This window comes from Pleurodeles waltl, chromosome 3_1 (genome assembly GCF_031143425.1).
Source record: "Pleurodeles waltl isolate 20211129_DDA chromosome 3_1, aPleWal1.hap1.20221129, whole genome shotgun sequence".
Lineage (NCBI taxonomy): Eukaryota > Metazoa > Chordata > Amphibia > Caudata > Salamandridae > Pleurodeles > Pleurodeles waltl.
This window is the reverse complement of record NC_090440.1, coordinates 271,048,737-271,061,135: the sequence shown is the minus strand read 5'-3', so window position 1 is coordinate 271,061,135 and position 12,399 is coordinate 271,048,737. Positions and strand designations below refer to the sequence as shown.

Here is a 12,399-nt window from a genome sequence, read left to right as displayed (position 1 = left end):
CACACTAACACATTATGCATTGACAATAAATTACACAAGTGTGTAAACCAATGTACATGATGTTACATAACACAATTAGGGTTTTTAGGTATCACACATCTTCTTTATTTGTAGGGATTATATGTTGAGTGGGTGGCGGGGGGGGAACAAAGTCAGAATTTAAAACGTAATGTAGTGCTTGTGGTTGCCTGCACTAATAAAACTTTATTACTACCCAAATAAACCTTTTTCAGCAGCCCTATAATAACAACAGATTGAGGAAAAAAATAATGTTCTAAACCCGTGCCTTGCTGTTTGCATGCAGTTCCTTGATGATGGTTCATAGCTCATGGTGCTACATTCAAACAAGTGCAATGAATGAACTGGAAATAATAAAAGGATTCATGTGTCAAAATCAATAACACATTTACCTAGTTGCATAAAATAAAAGTCTCTTGTCTGCATGGTACACAGTGTGCTTTCAGGAGACACAATAATCTTCTGTGCTAATTTATGTGTCAACACTGTGACTAGACAAAACACTGATCTTTCCAAGTGCATTGACCACCAGAATTAACTTAACGTTATTATTATTCACTACGATTCACTTGGCACACAAAGCTCTCCGTAGCAGGTGCCTTAATCCCATAAGATATTTTAAAATGCAGCTTTTGCAACCAATTAAGATTTACTGTCACGTTTTTCCTTGACGATTTCTCTTTGGCCCAGTTATTTAAAAAAATAGATTTATAAGTTGATTGCCAGACTGATTTCCGTGACTCCGCCCCACTAAACTGCGCCTCTTTTTTGTCAACACCACCTCCCCAACAAATTATGGGTTCTCGACTAAAAGTTTTCTACTTCAAGCACTGCTCCATCGTGCATTGCTTGGGAACCCAAATGTAATCACGCCGCTCCTGAAAGCGTGCCGGTCTGCTCTTACCACAGCGGAGTATTTTCACCACGGTGTGGTGCTCGCTAACGGCCACACGGCGGCAGCACCAGTATGAAATCAGCTCGCATCTTACCCATTCACGTTCCTTACACAGTAGTTGACAACACTGACAGCACGTTTCCCAATAAACAAAAGGGTTTTAAGAAAGGAAAGGAAAGCGGCCGAGGCTGAGCCATCGGAGCATTCCCAAGTCCCCGCAGCGTGGAGTTGCCAGGGAACTGGAGCGAACCTGCATGGCTCCAAGAGGGGACAGCAAACTTCCCATGTGACTACGCTCCCTGGACGCGTCCTCTCTCAAGGAGATCAGTCTGGCATTTGTATTTTTGTTCTTTGGATGTTTTTTTTACTAAGGGGCCATCATTTTTTGGCACTGTTTGGAATGGTGTTGTGACTCTCCAAATACCCGCGGACACTGGCTTTGCACTCTCAGGGACCAGGTACTGTACACATGATGCACTTTACACCATGTTGACCTTGCTCGTTGTAGTGCAGACGCATGTTGCCGTGATGTAGCCCTTTTCCCTGTCAGGATCGCTCCTCGCACATGGCTTGATTGAGTTCACGTGCACTACCGCGCAGCATGGGGCTGCCTCGCACCGCGAGGGCGCCGCAGCCCCTTGGTGGTGGTGAACGGAAACGTATTGCGCTTTAATTAACGGGATATTGTAGATTTCACTTCAGTAATTTGTTTTTTTTAGATGCGTCCAGTTAAATCGTTGCAAAGGGGAACTGCTTTTCGCTAAACATGATTTAGAACTGTGCATACGTGTTGCCCTTTCAAAGTATATATTTAATGAGCAAAGCGATCCAAATACCTATCCGGTCGAGCATTTTATTGGTATTTGAGTAGTAAAACGAGTGAGAAACGAACAGTTACCTGTATGTACGGAAACCCAGGTAAAAAGCACCCAGCCACGCATGTACGCAGAGACACAAACGTGCACATACATGCACAAACATGCAGACAGGTATATACAGCCGCACGCAGACATTCACACACGTGCATTTGTTGGCAGAGGCTGCGATGCGCTTTACAAACACGTGCATGTCTACTTTATACTTTAGAGTACTTTTTAAGCTCAGCGGTACGCAAGCCACATACCTGTTTAATGTATGTTTATGGATGGCGGGAAATCCAAATCTTGCTGTATGGAGGCTGCTTAATATGTTAATACAGGTAGTGGGTGAACAGCTCCAGTGATTGGAAGCTCTTCTGGTCACGGTAGCTTTTCAACGTGATATTATCAGTTTTAGCACTGCCGTCCTGCAGTTCAGCATTCTGTCAACCTAGGAAGCCCCCCAAATTAAAAGAAATCGATCTCTCTCACTCGCTCACTCACACTTTTCTCAATGGGAATTTCGGAAATTCACCAAACGTGTTGCTCTCTCTAAGCATCATGATTTGAAAGAATGTCACCCACAAACATGAGTACGTGGGCTTTGCAGATTACAGGTTTGATGGTCTGCTGACCTTATTCAGCGAAGCGTGAAAGGTACCTGTTTCCTTTATGTTCCCGCCACAGATTTGCTTAGTCAGTCAACATAACTACCTCCCGCAGTAATCCCTACAGTAGCTGACCAACAATGCCTGCATAGGCGATGCTTCTAGCTGTAGAATCTCACCGAGAGGCCCCTCTGGTGCGTCACGTCGTGATGCACCTTAATGCTACCTGGTAACAAGTTAATCATTAGGCCTTATGTTTTAGTGCTGACGAAAACACCGCAGATTTTCCAAAGCTTCCTATATCCACAGATGATAGATGTGAAGCTCAAAGTATGTTTCACAAATCTTTTGTTGATGCTTGTGTTAACGCTAATTTACTCACTTTGGGACTCGTTTTAGGCCAATGACTTGTTTTTGTAGCATGGGCATTACTTGGCAATACAGAGAGAAAGGCCGTAGATGTTTCTCAGCTCTACTGAATGGTATGAGAGTTGACCCTTTCTCCTGATTGATGTTAGTAGTGGCAGAGTGAACAGGCAGGTGAACAGAGCATAATAAAAAAGCTATTTTACGTACCTTAATTTTACAGTACTCAATGTCCTCAAGCAGTATTTTAAATGGCAGCGAGCCTACATAGTTTGCTTGAACACACCTCTAGCTTTCTGCTGCAGAAAGATGGCATCACCTTATCAGTCACGTGCATGATTAATGTGCATCAGAAAACCCATCTGCTTTTTCTGTTATTGTAGCTTGGAGCGCTGCATTTCAGGCTACTATGTCTAATTGCCATGAGGAGCACGTTCATGGCAAACTAAAGGTGTAGACTAGAACAGGGCCGTGAACACGGTACCTGTGAGAAAAATGGAGCCTCCGGTTCAGTAACATTGAAAGACGGAGTACTAGACACAAAACAGGCAGCTATGCCAGGTATGGGACAGACAGAGTACATTCAGCTATGAATTATATGGTTATTGGAAGTCACAAAGGTTGAGTTACTTTATAAGGTCATGGAATTCCGAGGTGACTTGCAATGTCTTATTAACTTACTGCAGAGTATTTTATTCCATATAATACATGGTCAAACCCTCATCCTTCACACAAACCAATTAAAACATTGGTTTCCTGCTCTTTTGTATGAAAGAGACAGCATGATTACAGTCATGAAGAATAAAAGTGGATCTTGCACTGCAAAATTAAATACACCAATAAGCAGTTAGTGATTTATTACAAAAATATATTCAAATCAGTTTAAAGAAAATCAGACTAAAATGATGTCACTTAGAATGTGTCAAAACATGCGCGGGTATTCTATCTTTCCTTTAATGAGCTACATTGTGCAAAAACTGTTCCCATAAATATTTCCTTTAAGTGACTAAATATACCACTTCATTGTTACAGGTGACTACAGATGTCAGAAGGTAACTGTTGGAAGGACATTAGAGAATGGCTTTCATACTGGGGTTGCAGGCTGCCATGTATTATAGCACTATAATGCCATCTCGGGGTTCTGGTGATATGACAATAAATCACACTGACAGCTGCATGGTTTGAATGTGCCAACAAATCTCAAAATGGCATTTTTTTACTACAATACAAATCAACTTTTTTCTGCGTGACATATACAAGGGTTTAGCTTTCCTGCCTAATCTCTAAAATTATAAAACATAAATAAATGGATACAACTTAATTCTATGGGTAAATGGATACAACTTAATTCTAGAGCTGTGTGGGTATTAAAACCACACCTTCCTGTTTCTTAACAGCAAGTGTACATGTCACATGCCAGTCATGTACAGTGAAATAAGCAATATGCAGTAATATTATTCATGGTGAGGGTTCCTAAGTCACATATCAAGAGACCCGAAGAGTTGATTGGGTTATGTTTTACATTATTTGAAGTACAACGGAATGAAAAGGTATCCGAGTATTTTGTATGTCTGACATCATGTTGTCTGTTCATTAAAATGAGCAACATGTATTTTTTGTGTTTTATGATCTGTAAACTGTCTTGTATATTGGCGAAAGGAACGTGTTTTGAAAAGAATAGTCATTTGAATAGTTTCATCGGTTCTGCAGCAAGCTTGTTAATCCTCTGTTAATTGTACCAGCTACATTTCAGCTCGATAGACTGGGCCAATGGAAATGTGTGATTCTGTGGCCATGGGATTTTCTATATAATTATGAATTTGCCCCATTTGCCACACTATCCATTTTTTGATGCATAATTTTCAGATTTTACAACAACAAAAATTCTATCTCAAACGAATCAAAAGTTACTAAAACCCCAGCAATGTTTTCCCACGCAGTGGAAGGTTCTTCAGAAGTTGACTGGCAAACCTTTCACTTGCCTATTTGCTGTATTTGAGTGTTAAACTGTTACTAATGAGGTTGAACCTCTGACCAGACTGTGTTGATTTGTGTAAAAAAAGACAAAGTAATGCAGTAAGACTGTCACAAAATGTTATGCATTACGCTGCAAAATTAGCCTTTTCTTGACGCATAATTTTAGTCAACCCTCCTGGATGATTTGGTGCTCCCTGATCGCATAATTCCAGTGGCCCTGGTTACATCTCACTGCGGAGGCCAGTAATGGTTGTTAAAAGCCCTGAACTCAAATTATACTCCTGCGCTGCAAACAGCTACCTATAGCAAGGTGAGCGATTTTAAGTGCAATTATAGCCTAAGGCAGAAAGGTATAAGGCGAGTACAGCATTTATTCGTCCCCCACGTCCTCCACCTCTGTGCCTCTCAGGGACTGTTTTGAGCTCACCTTCTGTCAATGGCATGCAAAAGCCTTGCAGAGCGCCTCTGAGATGTCATATTTGCTGCACCAACATCTTTGCCTTACCTTGTGACCGACAATCGCAGAAGCAATTAATTTCTTTTGTCATTCAATTTAAGGACTGATGTACGGGAATACTAGAGTTAAGTTGGGGCCCTTTGTAACATCATTTAGTATAACTTGTATTCAATATGACGTCACTGAGCACTCCCGATAGTTCTCATTATATCCTCAAGTGCAATATATCACCACGGTGATGTCATTGAGTACAAGGAGTATCGCCTTCAGGAGAGACTTAACGTTTTAAAACGCCGATACAAATGTTCTTGTATTTTAGGTTAAGAAGTTCTCGCATTTGGCATTACCTCGCTATGTTGACCTGTGCCTGACAGGGAGGGGTGGTTTCTGCTTTATTATTTTCTTCTGCTTCTGCGTCACGCCATGTGCAGTTACTGTAGTTTCTGCCTGCAGGTTCACGGCGGGAACCTTCTCTGTGACCGGCTGGAGCATGTTCCGCTTAGCTGCTGCTGTCCGTGGCCTGAGGAGCGTGATTACACTAAATGCCTCGGGGTCCCTTGGTGCTTGTTAACTGGAAGTGAATCATGCCTGCTGCATCAGGCCAGATAAATGTACAGCTTCGGTGACCATGAGCACCGACCACGAACCTGCCCGAGAGACTGCTCGGAATGTGAATTTCTGAAAGCCTGACATGTTTTTAGCTCTGCGGAGACTCAGGCTGAACACGGCGCAAATGTTGATGGCTTCAAACATTCTTATCAGAGCAAACGCAAAAGCCCGGGGCAGTGACGGAGAGGGACTTGTCTACTTGAGCAGTTGGTAACTCAAAATGATACGGCCCCTTGAAGAATGGGATGAGCACATGGTCGTAACAAAGGCCCCCCGCAGCCCTCACTCCCGGTGCGGGGGGGCCCAGAGCTCCAGGCCCCACCTCAGCACAGTACTCGGGCCGAGTGCTCCTGAATATGTCCGGGGGAGGGGGCTCTCCATGTACGTTGCATGTGGGCCTCCTCAAGTTTCGTTAGGCCACTGGATGAGGGCACCCCTTAGTCTGCAATACCTCACAGAATATGGCCCTGGCTTCAGGGTGAATGGGGCCCCCCTTGCATCGCAGGGCTGCAGGGACCTGCGTTACGCCCCTGCACTTCACGATGAAAATACCAGCTAATTTACTGCACTTCGTTCATGAACGTGTAGCTACACGAATATTTTAAGCATCATTTTCACCCCAGGGTAGTCCTGGATAACATCGCCTGGAAGAGCCGGTGCTGGCGCCGTTCATTCGGAGCACAGCTTCCCCCCACAGTTTCTTGTAGCGCTATCTTTCGACCTGAATATATTGGAGCGCTGTACACGACTACCAGTTACACAAGGACACGCTCATTCTTTTTCTTTTTTTGCCTTTCAGACACGGGGAGATTAAGAGATTCGTCCAGAATCACAGGATATTGAGCCGACGTCCAGACTCAAACCTGGTTCCCCATTCCACACTAGGCACCTGTGGCCGTTCTGCACATCTCCACGCTGTGCCTCAAGCGCATGAGATGTTCTGATGTGTAAAGATATGTCGGAACACTGTTAGCAAACAGAACCAAGGCCTGGCTGCACTCAAGCATTGCATGGGATTCAGTGGAACATTCAGGCAGTGAGTTCGTTGCATGCTGACGTGGCCGTGTATGAAATAAAGCGTAGGAACTGTGCTCCTGGGTGCAGTGCTGATTGAAGGTCCGCAGTATTATTGATGCACTCAATGACCTACAAGAACAGGCGTCACACGCAGCCACAAGGCACCCATTACATAGGTATGGAGACGTTTTCTGCTCTGCTTGCAGCATGTCGTACTCAGCACCGCTCGTCTAATAACTATAGGATCCGGAGGCCTCCAGACGGCCCACACTCCCCCCGCCAGGAATGCACGAGACGACAAGGTTTGTTCGTTGGAAGAAGTATCTTTTATTTTCAAAAAGTCATCATATAAAATACCTCATAACTTCAACAAGCCAAACATCAAATAGCAAGTATAACAAGGTTAGTCAATAAAGAAAACATTTTTATTTACATGTTACTGAGAAATTACTTGTGACCATAACCAGTGTGACAGGATCCCTTCCTGTCCTGAACCATCATATTGGACCACACAGGTGAGCCGTGTCTCACCTGTATCCGTAGGAGGGACGGTTACCCTGACTACCCGGTACCTTGTCCTCCAGTTTAGGGTTCCGCCCCCCCTCCAAACACCAATCAGCCCTGGGGTGTAATGGGGGGAGCCAAGAGCTGGAGCCCCATGTTCTCCCCCAGCGATCTGAGGTCTCTTACCCCCTGATCTGGTGTGTACATCCGCCGGTTGGCTCAGAACTTCAGGATCCTATCCCAGATGTCCTCCTGGGGGCCCCACCTTGGGGACCCCCTCCTATTGTTTCTAGTCACATTTTTTATCTCAATTTCCCAAATTTCCTTCCAAACTACTAACATAAAGGAGAGGGTGGGTGGGACAAACACGGGCCGCACGCCAGGTCCCGCCGCCGCACACCAGTAAAGAAGGTTTAACCTTCTTTGGGGGGCCTTTAAATAGCCCCCCACCAGTGCGCGGCGGCCGGAACCGGCGGGCGGCCAACGTCGGCCCCACGACATGCCCCCCGGGGCATGACTTCCGCCCCAACGCCTCGCGAGGCGTCAGGGCGGAAATCCGGCCGACCCCTGCACCCCCGGCAGGGAGGAATGGGAGGGGAGGGGAGTGCCCCAGGGCCTCGGAGGCCCCGTCCCCTAACGGGCCGCGCCCCCCCCCACTACGGGGGGGCGCTCTACCCAAATAGGAGCCCTGATATTAGAAGCACCTCGGGCGCTTCTAGTTAACCTGCTCAGAACTATTGCAAATAATATGAATGCAGTCATTATTCAAACAGGTATCTTAAAACAGTAGTTTTAGCACCGCAGCTCAAGCTGGCCCATGCGTGGCCAGTCTTTGCTGTGGTAGGTGGGCTCATGGAGGCGAGGGAGATGGGTCAAGCTCTGGTCATGCACCCACAGGGTTACACTGCCTTAATATGCTCTCTGAAGTTTGTCTCTAAAGATTGTGTATTCTGACAGTGAGGGTTGTGTTAATGTATATCGACTCCCTGAATATCGCAGTACAAGAATATAGCGGAACAAAATATTGAAAGGTAAGTGCATATAGGGAAGTATAGATTCATTATTCGTAACTCCACATATATGTACCTTGACGATATATGTATCACGTAAGTACATATATGTGGCTTTAGGTATGGAAAATTAAGGCTTACATCCCAATATTTTGTTTCGATATTTTGTCATCAGTATTGTTGCCATCTGTATTCTGTGGTCAATATTCAGGGTGCACACTGATTGGAAGCCAGTTAGCAGGGATGGAAACGTTTTAAATGTTGTACACTTTAAAAATGTCTATCCTATATACATCTATTTAACTGCTTCTTTGTGTTGGATGGTTAGGGTGGTGGTATAGCACAAGTGCATAAGTGCTTCCCTCGGAAATAAGGTGGTGTGCAGGTAACTGGTGATACATGTTTCTCAAGGGTGTTGGGTCTTATTTTTCTCCTTTATGATGCTTGAAGCAATGTAGAATTGTCTGTTGTTCACTGGCTTAATGTCCAGAAACTGTATGGCAACGCTTGAGGCATAGCTTGAGGATACAATTTACGGTTGGTTGCCCACTTAGAAGTAACATTATGAAGCTTGTAGTGCAAGAAACATAAAGCACAACATCTGCCATTAAAATGGCCTCTTGGTACCAACAGCGTTCTTGGGATACGTTGGCAGAGCTTTTTTGCAATGAGAGAGCTCCATTATGGTTGATTTTTAAGACATCACCCCAACAGGCATGAGGGTGTTTTTCATTTGGCTGTTGACAGAGAACTCACTGTCTGAGAATTATAGGTCTCACTATCTGTAACTCCCTGCTCCATTGTCCAAGAGTTTCAGTCTCAGTGTCTGTGATTCTCTCTTCTCTTGTCCATGACTCCCTGTCCCCATGTCTGAATATTGCTTTGCCACCTCATGCCATAATTCCTCTGTGTTTGTACCTTTGCTCAGCAGTGACTGCATTTGTGTCTCACTGTCTCTGTCTCCCTGTAAAAATGCCAATTTCTGCTAATAAAATTGTCTGTGTTCATTTCTACCTTTCTAAGGATCAGTCATATCTCTTTGTACAGTGTAGATGTTTGTGTATGTCTTTGTAGGTATGTGAGTAGTTATTTACCTGCCCTGCTGTCCATGTCGCATTGTCATAGTGTTTGTATTCATGTTTCACCGTCCCTCTATTCTTCTAGCAATGTTCTCCACCTCTACCGATGTCTTTGTTTCCCAAGACCATTGTCCATGTCCAGTGCTTAAATTGTAAAAGAATAAGTCCAGGGTTCTACATTTTTGCTCAGAAGCACATAGCTAGCACAAGCAAATGGTGGGGTGCTGAATAGGAATGCTGTATAGTCTTTATTCCATCTCATTCCTCTTTAATCCACCAGCAAACACTTGATACATCTTCATCTCACTCTTGCAGGTTCTTTACTATCCCTGCTTTTTAGGTCTTGCCTGGTGACAGCACATGCACTGTGAGATGTATTGCTTACTATAAGGGCTTGAAGACTACCTATTGCTTACCAATTGTTGGGTTCATTGTCACTCCTATTTTCTACCTACCAATTGGGAAGCGCTTGCTGATGTCATTTTATGTTCTTTAGTTTGGTAAATGGACCAAGTGCTAATTGATTTAGTTTGATTCATCTTCTGCTGTCCATCCACTGCTAGCTGTCATTCAGGTACTATTTAAGTCGATATTTCCATCCATGGTCTTTCTTCCCCTCTTGCCCCCATTGCTACTTCTATTCTAAATGCCCCACTCTTTGCCTGTGTTGCTTCTTCCCCTCTCTTGTCCACCCTGGGGCCATATCATAGCGATTTGTTGCAGTTCCATTACCACTCACCCTCCCATTATCTATTATCTCTCACATCCCTGTTGTCCTGTGCTGCCTGCTCCCACTCCTGCCTCTCATTGTTCTGTGCTGCCCTCCATCACACTTCCTCCCATTGGCATATTTGATCTACTTGTAAGTCCCTAGTAAAGTGCACTTCATGTGTCCAGGAGACTGAATGCTACTAGTGGGCCTGCAACACTGATTGTGTCACCCACATAAGTAGCCCCTTAACCATGTCTCAGGCCTGCCATTGCAAGGCCTGTGTGCTGTTTCACTACCACTTCGACTTGGCATTTAAAAGTACTTGCCAAGCCTTAAACTCCCCTTTTTCTACATATAAGGCACCCCTAAGGTAGGCCCTAGGTAACCAATAGGACAGGGTGCTATGTAGGTAAAAGGCAGGACATGTACATTTGTGTTTTATATGTCCTGGTAGTTGAAAACTCCTAAATTTGTTTTCCACTACTGTGAGGCCTGCTCCTGTCATAGGATAACATTAGGGCTACCCACATATACTGGTTGAGTGGTAGATTCTGATCAGAGATGGGTAACCATGTCATATTTAGTATGAACAGAATGGTAATACAAAATCCTGGTTGGATTTTATATTACTATTTTGGAAATGCCACTTTTAAAAAGTGAGCATTTCCCTGCACTTAAAATCCATCTGTGCCTTACAGCCTGTCTCCAATCCCCGTCTGGGCTGGTTGACATCTCCCTTGTGCATTTCACCCAGACAACCACAAACACAATATACTCAGTCACTCCTGCACTCATCTGCATACTGAATGGGGCTTCCTGGGCTGGGAGGGTGGAGGGCCTGACACTTATATTTCAAAGACTAGTGGCCTGCCCTCACACAATGACAGCCAAACCCCCTACTGGGACCCTGGCAGACAGACCTGTACTGAAAGGGGACCTTGTGCACTTCAAAACCACTCTTTGAAGTCTTCCCCCACTTCAAAAACATTTTTGGGTATATGGCCCCACCAAATCAGACACTTCTGGACCTGAACCTGAACCTGCAACCTATCAAGAGGAACTGCCTGGCTGCCCAAAGGACTCATATGGACTGCTTTGCTGCGAAGGACTGCTGCCCGTCTGTTGCCCTGATGCCCTGCTGCCCTCTGACTTTGCTGAGAAGTGCTCTCCAAAGGCTTGGATTGAGCTTGCCTCCTGTATTCTGAAGTCTCAGGGTCAAAAAGACTTAATCTCTTCAAAGAACTCCTTGTGCGCTGAAAATTGACGCACAGTCTGCCAGAAATTAAGCACCCGCCTGCCCTGCGATGAGAAAATTGATACACAGTCGAACTGGAACGACGCTGCCCGACTTCCAATTGAAGAATCGACTTAGTGCCTGCCTTGCAGCCGGAACTTCAAAGCACAGCCCTACTGGATTGACGAACAGCCAAACTGGAAGAATGCAGCACGACTTGCTGAGTGAAGAATCAACGCAGTGCCTGCTGTGCGACAGAAAATTCAACACATCGCCTACCGGAACGACGCAATGCCTGTGACTTTGCTCTGCACATCTAGGATTTCCATACATCGTCCCTGGGCGTCAAACAGAAACCCACATCGCAGTGAGGAACCAAGACAGTGTGCCGCAAATCGATGCAAAGCCCCTTTCAGCGTGAAAAGAAATGACAAATCGTCTGTGCTGCCCTGGAAATTCCGATGCATACACTATTTTTCCACACATCTCCTCCACTGCAGTCTCCGTGCGTGTAATTTTGGACGCAAACTAGGTACTTTGTGAAACCAAGAGACAACTGTTGATTTATAATACTTAAGACTCTTTTTAATCTTGCAAAAGTGGTCTCAACTTGTGCTTATTGAAACTTTATCGTTTTGGCCTTAATTTAATCAGATAAATATCATATATTTACATTGCCTTCTAAGTTAAGCCTGACTGCTCAGTGCCAAGCTACCAGAGTGTGGGCACAGGATAATTTGGATTGTTTTTGACTAACCCTGACTAGGATTGTGATCCCTATTTGGACAAAGGTGTATACCTCTGCCAACTAGAAACCCCATTTCTAAAACCCGCCATAAGAAAGAAAAGCACTATGATGCAGCCAACGCTGGCCAGGTCATAGCACTTTTTCTCTCACTTTACTTATGGCCATGTTGCACAGCCACAGTGCTACACAACATGGAAAAAAATTCATTGGCAAAGCCAGTAGTTTTTGTAAAAGCTAGGCCTACTGGCTTTCCCAATACGGGTTCCCTTGTACGTATTTCTCTCTCATTCACTTCCTCCTTCTTTTCC

At 44.7% G+C, this 12,399-nt stretch overlaps 1 protein-coding gene across 2 annotated transcripts in view; it reads left to right on the top strand.

The window, feature by feature from the left end:
• Positions 1–1,120: 1,120 nt before the first annotated feature.
• Positions 1,121–12,399, top strand: part of THSD4 (thrombospondin type 1 domain containing 4) — a 1,878,668-nt gene continuing 1,867,389 nt past the window's right edge. The window contains exon 1 of one of the 2 annotated variants that reach the window (XM_069222360.1): positions 1,121–1,371. The gene's annotated coding sequence lies outside the window, so the exon portion shown is untranslated. The remainder of the gene's footprint in view (positions 1,372–12,399) is intronic. The other variant, XM_069222359.1, reaches the window with a different exon arrangement.